The following is a 12,493-nucleotide window of genomic DNA, read 5'->3' on the forward strand; positions in this document are numbered from 1 at the left end:
GAAAAGTGATCTGGGTCTCTGTTTTCGGTCTGGTTCAAGAAGTTGTTGCGACCCGCCAGAAAAAAAGAAATGCAGGACCTAAGTTAATGTAAGCGATTTTTTTTCGTACCTTTGTCTTCTTCGTCGACGGTGCCACTTCTTCTTCACCGACGACGTTCGGGCTAGCAGTATGCTAGAAGGCCGAGCGATGGTTCGGCTTCAGTCGTTGGCGTTGTCCGGACGGTCTGCCGGAGTGGGGGTGACAACGGAGATAAATTGAGCTCGAGACGTTGGTGCGGCTCATAGTCTTTTGCGTCGGTGACGCTGGTGCCGATCACTGGAAGGTGGTTTGGCGGTGGTTCGTCGGTGGATTTTGGGAGTTCAGGTGGCGGCGGTTTTGTGTTACAACGTCGGCCGAAGAGAAATGCAAACTGCGTCTTCTATGTTCACGGAGCAGACTTGCTCTGTTTTTTTTTTTTTTCAGCGACAGAGTTGCAACTCTGTTATTCGGCTACGGGAGAAACTACGGGATAGAGCGAAGGATTCTCCTGCTTTGATACCAAGTCAAAAATAATACTAGACTCTCAATTATATTTTCTCATTCACATCATTGGTTTAAATAGTCGTTTTATAAAATATACATGGAAGAATTATGTGTAATTAACGGGATTACACAATCACCAAATTTACATAATATTTACATGATTTCTCCTTTTAAAGAAGAAATCTCAAAGTAAATCTTAACGGGCTGCATCATAGGAGGAGATATGACCCCGTCAGTTTAGCACCTAACAACTATAACAGTAAAGCGAGTAGTTTTCTATCAACCATTTCTTGATCATCGTTCCCTCCTTGCTCTCACTTAGGAACTTCAATAAAGAAAAAGGAACCATCACCTTTGGCGAACGAATTGAAAAATCAATTTAATATCATAGAAAAAGAGGAATTCTTGAAAAATACCTTTTTTCCAATTCTAAGCTTCCATGGAAATCAGTATTTTGTTGGTCCCGCAATAGAGATTGTTTCGTTACCCATACTTTTTTCACAGCCGATGGCGGTCAACTCAGCTGTAACTCGTTGCTAGCAGAAGATGAAGGTCACCCATGGTACAAGTAGAGGAAATAAAAATCGAAACCCCAATACTAAAGGAAAAACGATTCACAAATTCACCACAACCTTAAAGATCTTGCTCCATCAGGCAGATACCCCAATCCCCTATCCTCCTCCCTCCCCTCCAGAGGCGGAGGGGACAGAAAATGGAAGTCATCTAATCACCAATCGCAACCTTTTCTTTTATCTAAATTATAGTTGTCTTAATTATAAACCAACTAGATATCATCTTCAGCATAAAAAACTTTTTTTTTCTCATGTTATTTCCAATACTTGAACCGGAACAACCATAGATTTAAATTTTCAAACAAAATTGCAATGAAGTTTTATATTGGCTTCATGCATTAACCTTTTAGGTAGGGAGTTTAGACTCTACCCGTGAATACGGTTTAGAGGCTCCAGCATTGCTTAATCTGGAATTTCTAGAGAATCAAGAGAGAGAAGAAAAAGTGGATTGATTGGAAAAGGAATTCCCCTCATCTATCAGCTGGTGATGGAGAAACAAGTCTGCCAGCAAGTTAGATGATCATTCAAATGGTGGGAACCGGTGACAGTGAGATGTAACGAATGGAGAAATTGCAATATAAACTTGATGAACTTTATATCGAGCTTTGCAATATAACCCATGGTAGGAATGTGCACATCGTGTATGGATCTACAATGGAAAGAGGGAGTCGGGACTCGGGAAGGGCCAACAATTTGACATCCGTGAAACTGTAGAAGAATTCAGGCACTTGATAAATATGTAAATCTTCTGTAACCATTTAACATGGTTGGGCATCAAAGAGCAATCTCAATTACAAAAAGGAAAAACATCAGTGTACAAATAAAAGAGAACTTTAGAAGTATACAAATTGCTTTGACCGCCAATCATGAGACCATCACACTCTGTAGATGTTGCATTTCCTTACTATGACAAAAAAAAAAAAAAACAATTGATAACTGCAGGCTTCAGAGAACAATCAAATGTCCCAGCATTGGCTCCTAGTGCTGCTAAGGAAAACGTTTCCACGGCAGAGCTCCAATGACAAACACAAGTGCAATAGCATGGTAGACTGCATTCCCTCTGTCCAGGTGCTTCCCCACCCCTCGGCATAAATTATACTTGTGGATATACATATGCAAACTAACGCATAATATCAAGCAATCCAAAATACAGGAAGAGAAACTTACCCTCCACAAAGCGGCACCTTCAGCTTTCAGCCCAGATAGTCCTCTTTCCGGATTCACATACCGCTCATAGGGGTTACATCCTCAGGCCGTTGATTTCAAACTTACTCTGTGACAGCTAGGGGTGGCTTCGAGCCGAGCCGGTTTGCGAGCCGGCTCGGTATCGGCTCGGTTCGATTCGTTATTTTTCGAGCTCGAGCCGAGCTCGAACACCAAAATCGGCTCGTTTACCTTAACGAGCCGAGCTCGACCGAAGCTAGGTTCGGTTCGTTGGCTCGCGAGCCGGCTCGAAATGAGTCGGATCGGCATGAATCGGTACAGGATCGCGAGCGAGCGGGGGAGCGGGAGCGGGAGGGAGAGCGAGGGGGGGAAAATTTTTTCCTCCCCCCTCGTCACCGCCGACCCCTCCCATCGGTTGTTGTCGCCGCCTCTACCGCCGTCGTAGCTGTTCTCCGGCATCTATACCGCCGTCGTAGCTGTTCTCCGGCATCTATACCGCCGTCGCAGCTGCTCGCCGGCCGCCTCTGTGTCCGTCCGTTCGATTTCTTCCTCTCCTCGCCGTCGCCTCTGTTTCCGTCGCCGCCGATTCCGTCGCCGCCGACTCCGTCGTGGCCGTCATCTCCGACGATAAATCCTCCCCGGCGGCGTAAGCCCCTTCCCTCGGGGTCGTCTCGGCGGAAAACCAGAACAGGGGAGAAATAATCTCCCCCTTCCTCGCGAGAAGATGATCTCGCACGTGCGATTTCGCACGTGCGAGATCATAAAATAAAAAAAAAACTTTTTCCTCTGGAAAAAATTAAAAATAAATTTTATAGAAATAATTTTCTATAAACTATTAGTGTCTCATGTTTTTTTAAACACTTTTCTAATTGAAATTTTTTATTAAAAATCATATAATTTTCAAAGTAAGATTTTTTGTACCAAGATGGGGTAGAAAACTGTATAGAAAATTTTTGAATAAGTATTTAACAGTTGATGCTGTAATACTTTTAGCATGAAATAATTTTCATTGCAATTTTGTGTTTGATATTTTATTTAATTAAAAATTTATCGATAAGTATAATAATATATTAGATTGATTATTAATTTTTATTTATTTCCCTAGAAGAGACAATAAAAGGTCCGTTTAACTTTTCTAAGAAAATTTTAAAATATTTCCTATAATTTTCTAATAAGTCACTAATAGTAATAAGATTTTATTTAAAGGTTTTTTTGGGAATATGTATCATAGGAAAAATATTTTTAGTTTTTCCTATAATATAAATTTTTATCTAGGGGCACTAAGGAGGCCATAATAAATTATGGCCAAATTCAAAAATTACAAAACAAGCTAGACAACAATTGGACTAAAAAATATTAATATTGGTGCATTTTAATCCATTATTGAAATTCAATCCTGAACCTCCCCTATCATTATATTTTTTAAAAATGTATGCATAATTTTATATATAATTTATTCAAAGCCACCCCTACGTGCGAGATCATAAACAAGGAAAAAAAAAACTCTTTGTCCCTTCCTCATGACTCTTAAATAAATTGAAAAGATATTTTAGTAGAAATACGTTTCCAGAGACTAGTTTTTTCAATAAATGTTGAAAAAACATTTTTAATAGAAATATAGGGACCATTAGTGCCTCGTATTTTTTCAAAATATTTTTTTAATTATAAATTCTTTTTAAAAAATCCTATAATTTTTCAAGTAAGATTTTCTTGCCAAGATGGTTTAGAAAACCATATAGAAAAATTTTGAATAAGTATTTGACAGTTGATGATATAATACTTTGAGCATGAGGCAATTTTCATAGTAATTTTGTGTTTGACATTTTATGTGATTAAAATTTTATCGATAAGTATAATAATATATTAGATTAATTATTAATTTTTATTTATTTCCTTAGAAAAGGCAATAAGAGGTCCATTTAATTTTCCTAAGAAAAATTTAAAATATTTCTTGTAATTTTCTAGTAAGTATGTAATAGTAATATGATTTTATTTAAAGAATTTATAGTTTTTATTTGGGTGATTGTAAATTGATAGTGATATTTTATTTAATTTTGTTGTGTTTGATTATTGTATGGAGTTTATTTATAATGTTATGCAGTGTATGGAGTGTTTAGATTATTTTATGGAGTGTATAAACAATTTTATGAAGTGTTTATGGAATGTATAAACAATTTTATGAAGTGTTTATGGAATGTATAAACAATTTTATGGAGTGTTTATGGAGTATTTATGCAGGTATTATGTATATTGATTACGCCCAATTTTAAGTAAAGGTCATGCCGAATTTTATACAAGTATTATATATATAGATTATGCTCAATTTTAAGTAGAGGTTATGCCCAATCTTATACACATATTATATATATAAGTTATGCCCAATTTTATGTAGAGGTCATGCCCAATTTTATATAAAATGTATGCATAATTTTATATACATTTTATTCGATATATATTTTTTGAAAAGTTTGAAATGTATGTTGAGGCTCGAGCTCGGCTTGAACTCGTTGGGCTCGAACTCGATAACAATTTTAGGCTCGAGACGAGGCTCGGCTCGAAACTCGGCTCGAAATATTTAAATCAAGCTCGACTCGAACTTAGGCAGGTTCAGGCTCGGCTCGATGCCACCCCTAGTGACAGCAATGGCCAAGGAAAGAACAAACAAGACAGTACAAAATTAAAACAATTAATTTTAGCCAAAAAGTTTATAGTGAATTAAAACGCATTCCTTATAACCGGCTTCTGTGACACCGGTTCTGTGCTAACCTCACCATGCATAGCCATTACCATCCCAAGTGCCATGTTCGGCTTCAAAGAATCAACGTGCAATTAGTCTGGACTTATTTGATTAACAAAATCACTGAATCTCCATTCCTGTTTGCGGCAACAATTAGTCTGGACTTGTTTGATTAACAAAATCGGAGGAACTACATCTTCCAGTGTGAAATCATGCCGATTTAGGCAGCTATAAGCAATGAAAGCTCGAGCAGACGAAGACTTCTGCTGATTATCAGGACAGACTGATGAGCACTTCAATAGTCTTCTATCAGCCTATTTTTTCTTCTTATAATCTCGATGCGGAGATGATATAAAAGAACTGGCGTGATTGCAAGTCCCAACTTCAGTAGGATAAGCATGTCCAGGACCACTATCATTTGTAGACACAGCTAAAGAAGCGATCTTCTGCCTGGCTGGGCTATTACATAGCAGGACGTTTAGATAACACCTTAGCATTTTCTTCATTCCATAGAAACTTCCTCTTCAGCTGTTTCTCTTCACTGACTTCACAAGAAGAAGCCACTTCATAATGCTGCAGCTGCTGATGGTTGTCGCTGGCAGGTCTTGCAAAATGATGCCGCTTGTAACCATCTGGAAATACATATAAAGGAATGTGCTTTCTACGAACATGAGAAACATATATATCCATGCCCAGCTTCCAAAAGATATACATATTTACCTAGTGCTTGAATGCATCTACAGTTCCACGAATGTCAAATTGCTGGCCTTCCTGAATCCGGATCCCTTCTTTCCTATGTAGACCCATAAAAAAAGCACAATGTGCAGATTGCTCGCATGGATCCACATATTCGATAGGGTATAGATGGCACTGCAACATCCCACATGTATCCCGCTCAATCTGAGAGAAGGTGGTGCCAATCAGTTTCAAGAAAAAGACGGACTGTGGTAAAATATTCCCACAGATGTATGTGTATCAGAAAGAACATAAGTATCTTTGACTAAATCGACTTCTATCACAAGCACCAAACACCGAGCACAAGATGTTCACTAGAAAGATCTCCCAGTCAGTTTCATCTTGGAAGCACAGATAATAAACTTAAAAGCATAGAAGTTTACCTTGAGAGTGAGCTGCCTCAACCGTGATTCTATCCAACCCTCCCAGGCACGAAGATCATCAGCATCAGCTGCAACTATGTCAACTTGTAGATAATTCCTATATACTTCAAAAAAATGATAAGGCTCAAACAGCACACTCCAATGGGCGTTATTAAGTTCAATCTCCTGAACACTCAATAACCCACAAAAAAAAAAAAAAAAAAAAAAAAGAATGAAAACATTGTAGGAGGAACAAGATGCAAATAAAACCGATTATCCACTTGCAGAGCCACAAAAAAGGGCTTATACATGAGGGGGAGTGTTGAGGAATAGTCTCACATGGATTAGTGAGTACAAAGAACCACTTGCAGAGCGAAAAAAGAGGGATCTTTGTACTCACTAATCCATGTGGGACTATTCCTTAACACTCCCTCTTTTGGCCAAAATCAATTATAATTTACTAAAAATTAAATTAGCATATAAATAACAAAGAAAAGATTTCTGCAATGGAAATCACTCAAAATCTCTGAGCTGAATTTCTTCAAATCATCAGCCCGATGCATGAGATTGAGCTTCTTTAGTTGTAGAAGAGCAGACTCAGAGGGAGCGAATATTTTCAGCTTCCTTCTTCTCCATTGCTAAGAAACTTTGAAAAAGTTGAGCTTCATTGTAGTCAATTACTGATATAGAATTCCTAGCCTAGATAACGGGTCAAACCTAAAGGAACAACTAACAATGCTTGTCTCAAAGATTAAGCCACGCATGTGATAGTATGAACTATTTCAGATTGTAAAACATGTAATAGAGCATCTGGAATTGCAAAGAGTCATGTGGATGCTTTTTAGTTTAACAAACTGAGTTTAGAAGATTCAACTCTGAAGAACCAAGATGATTAAACTGGAAAGGCCAAATGTTGTTGATGAATTTGAATATGATTAGGCCTTTCGTGCAGCTACTTTGCCTGGTGTTTCTGATCAGTCACTTGCTGATGTCTACTTTGCTAGAGGTGGTGATCTGGATGCAACAATTGAAATGATGAACCAACTTAAGGTATTTTGATATGAAAAACCCTTCTTATTATCCCCCAAATAATTTGTGAGTTACAGCAGGTTCTTGGTGCCTAATTGAAAAAACTTTGGGACGTATCTATATCTTCTTGTTCTTGAAAAAACAAAAAAAAAACTTTGTAGCTTCCTATCACTTCAACAACTAACCCATGCTTTGCTTATTGTGAGAATGATTTTTTTCGTAGTCTTTATAACGGATTAAAAATGCATGAATCGTTTTATTTGTTTACCAAAAAAAAAAAAATGATCAACCAACTTAGGAAGCCTCTTTCCCAACTATTAAACTCAAGATTTTTGTACTCACTAATCTATGTGGTACTATTCTTTAATACTCTCTCTCTCATGTAGGCCCTACTTTGTGGCTCTGCAAGTGTATAATTTGGGTGGAGGCCCACATATGAGTACCTGCTTTAATACCATGTTTTAGTCTTGCTCATATAGCAAGGAAAGTTTCCTATATATCTTCAGAAGTATCATTGGACTTGTTTTGTTTGTCTGTCCTTCTTGAGAGTGGCACAAAATCGCCACTCAATCCATATGTTGATCCATTTGTACTCACTAATCCATGTGGGACTATTCCTTAACACCCCCCCTTTTGGCCAAAATAAATTATAATTTACTAATAATTAAACTAGCATATAAAAAACAAAGAAAAGATTTCTGCAACGAAAATCACTCAAAATCTCTGGGCTGAATTTCTTCAAATCATCAACCCGATGCATGAGATTGAGCTTCTTTAGTTGTAGCAAGAGCAGACTCCGAGGGAGCGGATATTTCAACTTCCTTCTTCTCCATTGCTGAGAAACTCTGAAATAGTTGAGCTTCATAGTTGTCAATTACTAGTATAGAACTCCTAACCCAAATAATGGGTCAAACCTAAAGGAGCAACTAATAATGTTTGTCTCAAATATTAAGCCACGCATGTGTAAGTATGAACTATTTCAGATTGAGAAACATGTAATAGAGTAACTGGGATTGCAAGGAGTTTTGTGGATGCCTCTCAGTTTAACAAACTGAGTTTAGAAGATTCAACTTTGAAGAACCAAGATGATGAAACTGAAAGGCCAAATGTTGTTGACGAATTTGAATATGATTAGGCCTTTCTTGCAGCTACTTTTCTTGGTGTTTCTGATCAGTCTCTTGTTGATGTCTACTTTGCTAGAGGTGGTGATTAGGATGCAACAATTGAAATGATAAACCTACTAAAGGTATTTTGATATGAAAAACCCTTCTTATCATCCCCCAAATAATTTGTGAGTTTCAACAGGTTCTTGGTGCCAAATTGAACAAACTTTAGGACGTATCTATATCTTCTTGTTCATGAAAAAAAAAAAAAAAAAAAACTTTGTAGCTTCCTATCACTTCAATCACTAACCCATGCTTTGCTTATTGTGAGAATGATTTTTTTTCGTACTCTTTATTATGGATTAAAAATGCTCCAATCCTTTTATTTGTTTACCAAAAACACAAAAAATAATTAGCCAACTTATGAAGCCTCTTTCCCAACTAATAAACTCAAGATTTTTTTACTCACTAATCCATGTGGGACTATTCTTTAACACTCTCCCTCTCATGTAAGCCCTACTTTGTGGCTCTGCAAGTGTATGATTTAGGTGGAGGCCCACATATGAGTACCTGCTCTACTACCATGTTTCAGTCTTGCTCATTATAGCATGGGGAGTTTCCTTTATATCTTCAGAAGTATCATTGGACTTGTTTTGTTTGTCTACCCCACTTGAGAGTTGCACAAAATCGCCCATCAATCCATTTGTGCCACTCCCAAGATGGGTAAACAAACAGAACAAGTCTAATGATACTTCTGAAGATATAAAGCAAAGTCTCATGCTATAATGAGAAAGGTTGATGCATAGTATTCGTGCAGGTACTCATATGTCGACCTCCACCCAAATTATACATATGCAGAGCCACAAAAGAGGGCTTACACGTGAGGGGGAGTGTTAAGGAACACTCCCACATGGATTAGTGAGTACAAAGAAACACTTGCAGAGCCACAAAATAGGGATTTTTGTACTTACTAATCCATGTGGGACTATTCTTTAACACTCCCCCTTTTGGCCAAAATCAATTATAATTTACTAATAATTAAACTAGCATATAACAAACAAAGAAAAGATTTCTACAACGGAAATCACTCAAAATCTCTAGGCAGAATTTTTTCAAATCATCAGCCCGATGCATGAGATTGAGCTTCTTTAGCTGCAGCAAGAGCAGACCCCAAGGGAGCGGATATTTTCAACTTCCTTCTTTTCCACTACTGAGAAACTCTAAAATAGTTGAGCTTCATAGTAGTCAATTACTGGTATAGAACTCCTAGCCTAGATAATGGGTCAAACCTAAAGGAACAACTAATAATGTTTGTCTCAAAGATTAAGCCACATGATGTGTAAGTATGAACTAGTTCAGATTGTGAAACATGTAATAGAGCATTTGGGATTGCAAAGAGTCATGTGGATGCTTCTCAATTTAACAAACCGAGTTTAGAAGATTCAACTCTGAAGAAAACTAAAAGGCCAAATGTTGTTGATGAATTTGAATATGATTAGGCCTTTCTTGTAGCTACTTTTCCTAGAGTTTCTGTTCAGTCTCTTGCTGATGTCTACTTTGCTAAAGGTGGTGATCTGGATGCAACAATTGAAACAATGAACCAACTTAAGGTAATTTGATATTAAAAACCCTTCTCATTATCCCCATAATAATTTGTGCGTTTCTACAGGTTCTTCGTGCCTAATTGAACAAACTTTAGGACGTATCTATATCTTCTTATTCTAGAAAAAAAAAAAAAAAAAAACTTTGTAGCTTCTTGTCAGTTCAACCACAAACCCATATGTTGCTTATTGTTAGAATGATTTTTGTCGTAGTCTTTATTACGTATTAAAATGCTCCAATCGTTTTATTTGTTTAAAAAAAATGATTAGCTAACTTAGGAAACTTCTTTCATAACTAATAAACTCAAGATCTCCAAACTCACTAATCCATATGAGACTATTCCTTAACACTCCCCTTCTCGTATAGGCCCTACTTTGTAGCTCTGCAAGTGTATAATTTGCTCTAATACCATGTTTCAGTCTTGCTCATTATAATATGAGGACTTTTATTTATATCTTCTGAAGTATCATTAGACTTGTTTTGTTTGTCTACCCCTCTTGCGAGTGGCACAAAATCGCCCCTAAATCCATATGCTGATCCATTTGTGCCACTCCCAAGATTGGCAAACAAACAGCCAAGTCTAATGATACTTCTGAAGATATAAAGGAAAGTCTCATGCTAAAATGAGCAAGGCTGAAGCATGGTATCAGTGCAGGTACTCATATGTTGACCTTCACCCAAATTATCTATTTGAAGAGCCACAAAAGAGGGCTTACACATGAGGGGAGTGTTAAGAAATAGTCCCATATCGATTAGTGAGTACAAAGAACCACTTGCAGAGCCACGAAAGAGGGATCTTTGTACTTTACTAATCCACGTGGGACTATTCCTTAACACTCTCCCTTTTGGCCAAAATCAATTATAATTTACTAATAATTAAACAAGCATATATAACAAACAAAGAAAAGATCTCTACAACGAAATCACTAGAAATCTCTAGGTTCAATTTCTTTAAATCATCAGTCCGATGCATGAGATTGAGCTTCTTTAGTTGTAGCAAGAGCAGACTCTGAGGGAGAGGATATTTTCAACTTCCTTCTTCTCCATTGCTAAGAAACTCTGAAATAGTTGAGCTTCATAGTCAATTACTAGTGTATAGAATTCATTGTTTGGGAAGGCTTTCCCCCTTGTAATTTGCTCGTTTGAGCTCTCTCTTAATAAAATTCAGCATCATTTAAAAAATAATTACTGGTATAGAACTCCTAGCCTAGATAATGGGTCAAACCTAAAGAACAACTAATAATGTTTGTCTCAAAGATTAAGCCACACATGTGTAAGTATGAACTATTTCAAACTGTGAAACATGTAATAGAGCATCTAGGATAGCAAAGAGTCATATGGATGCTTCTCAGTTTAGCAAACCAAGTTTAGAAGATTCAACTACGAAGAACCCAAATGATGAAACTAAAAGGCCAATAGTTATTGACGAATTTGAATATGATTAGGCCTTTCTTGCAGCTACTTTTCCTGTAGTTTTTTATCAGTCTCTTGTTGATGTCTACTTTGCTAGAGGTGGTGATCTGGATGTAACAATTGAAATGATGAACCAACTTAAGGTATTTTTATATTAAAAACCCTTCTTATTATCCCCCAAATAATTTGTGAGTTTCAACAGGTTCATGGTGCCTAATTGAACAAACTTTGGGACAAATCTATATCTTCTTGTTCTAGAAAAAAATAAAAAAAAACTTTGTAGCTTCTTGTCAGTTCAACCACAAACCCATATGTTGCTTATTGTGAGAATGATTTTTGTTGTAGTCTTTATTGCGGATTAAAATGCTCCAATCGTTTTATTTGTTTACAAAAAAAAATGATTAGCCAACTTAGGAAACCTCTTTCATAACTAATAAACTCAATATCTCCAAACTACTATTCCTTAATATTCTCCTTCTCGTGTAGGCCCTACTTTCTGGCTCTACAAGTTTATAATTTGAGTGGAGGCTCACATATGAGTACCTGCTCTAATACCATGTTTCAGTCTTGGTCATTATAGCATGGGGACTTTTTTTTATATCTTCAGAAGTATCATTAGACTTGAATAAAGACTCTGCCCCTCTTGAGAATGGCACAAAATCGCCCCTCAATCCATTTGCCGATCCATTTGTGCGTCTCCCAAGATGAGCAAACAAACAGACCAAGTCTAATGATACTTCTGCAGATATAAACGAAAGTCTCATGCTATAATGAGCAAGGCTGAAGCATGGTATCAGTGCAGGTACTCATATGTTGGCCTCCACCCAAATTATCCATTTGTAGAGAAGGCCCACACCTGAGGGGGAGTGTTAAGGAATAATCCCATATGAATTAGTGAGTACAATTGGGAAAGAGGCTTCCTAAGTTAGTTAATTATTTTTTTTTATTTTGGTAAACAAATAAAACGTTTGGAGCATTTTAAATCCGTAATAAAGACTACGACAAAAATTATTTTTACAATAAGCAACACATGGGTTTGTGGTTAAAGTGACAGGAAGCTGCAAAGTTTTTTTTTTTTTTTTGAACAAGAAGATATAGATTCGTCCCAAAGTTTGTTCAATTAGGCACCAACAGCCTACTGAAACTCACAAATTATTTGAGGGATAATAAGATGGGTTTCTCATATCAAAATACCTTAAGTTGGTTCATAATTTCAATTGTTGCATCTAGATCACCACCTCTAGCAAAGTAGA

At 36.9% G+C, this 12,493-nt stretch overlaps 1 protein-coding gene and 1 long non-coding RNA gene across 2 annotated transcripts in view; both read right to left on the reverse strand.

Moving 5' to 3' along the window:
- Positions 1-2,341: 2,341 nt before the first annotated feature.
- The window catches only part of LOC137941002 (nuclear poly(A) polymerase 4-like), a 30,099-nt gene continuing 19,947 nt past the window's right edge, over positions 2,342-12,493 (reverse strand). The window contains exon 12 of the mRNA XM_068786189.1: positions 2,342-2,368. The gene's annotated coding sequence lies outside the window, so the exon portion shown is untranslated. The remainder of the gene's footprint in view (positions 2,369-12,493) is intronic.
- LOC137940001 (uncharacterized) lies at positions 5,024-6,203 on the reverse strand. The gene is made up of 3 exons (XR_011110297.1): positions 6,115-6,203; positions 5,717-5,896; positions 5,024-5,628 (listed from the first exon to the last, which is right to left on the reverse strand). It is a non-coding gene; the product is annotated as an uncharacterized lncRNA (long non-coding RNA).

Source organism: Aristolochia californica, unplaced genomic scaffold (genome assembly GCF_029961685.1).
Source record: "Aristolochia californica isolate CCGP_79_NKW_82.1479 unplaced genomic scaffold, dmAriCali1.0.hap1 SCAF_9, whole genome shotgun sequence".
Taxonomy (NCBI): domain Eukaryota; kingdom Viridiplantae; phylum Streptophyta; class Magnoliopsida; order Piperales; family Aristolochiaceae; genus Aristolochia; species Aristolochia californica.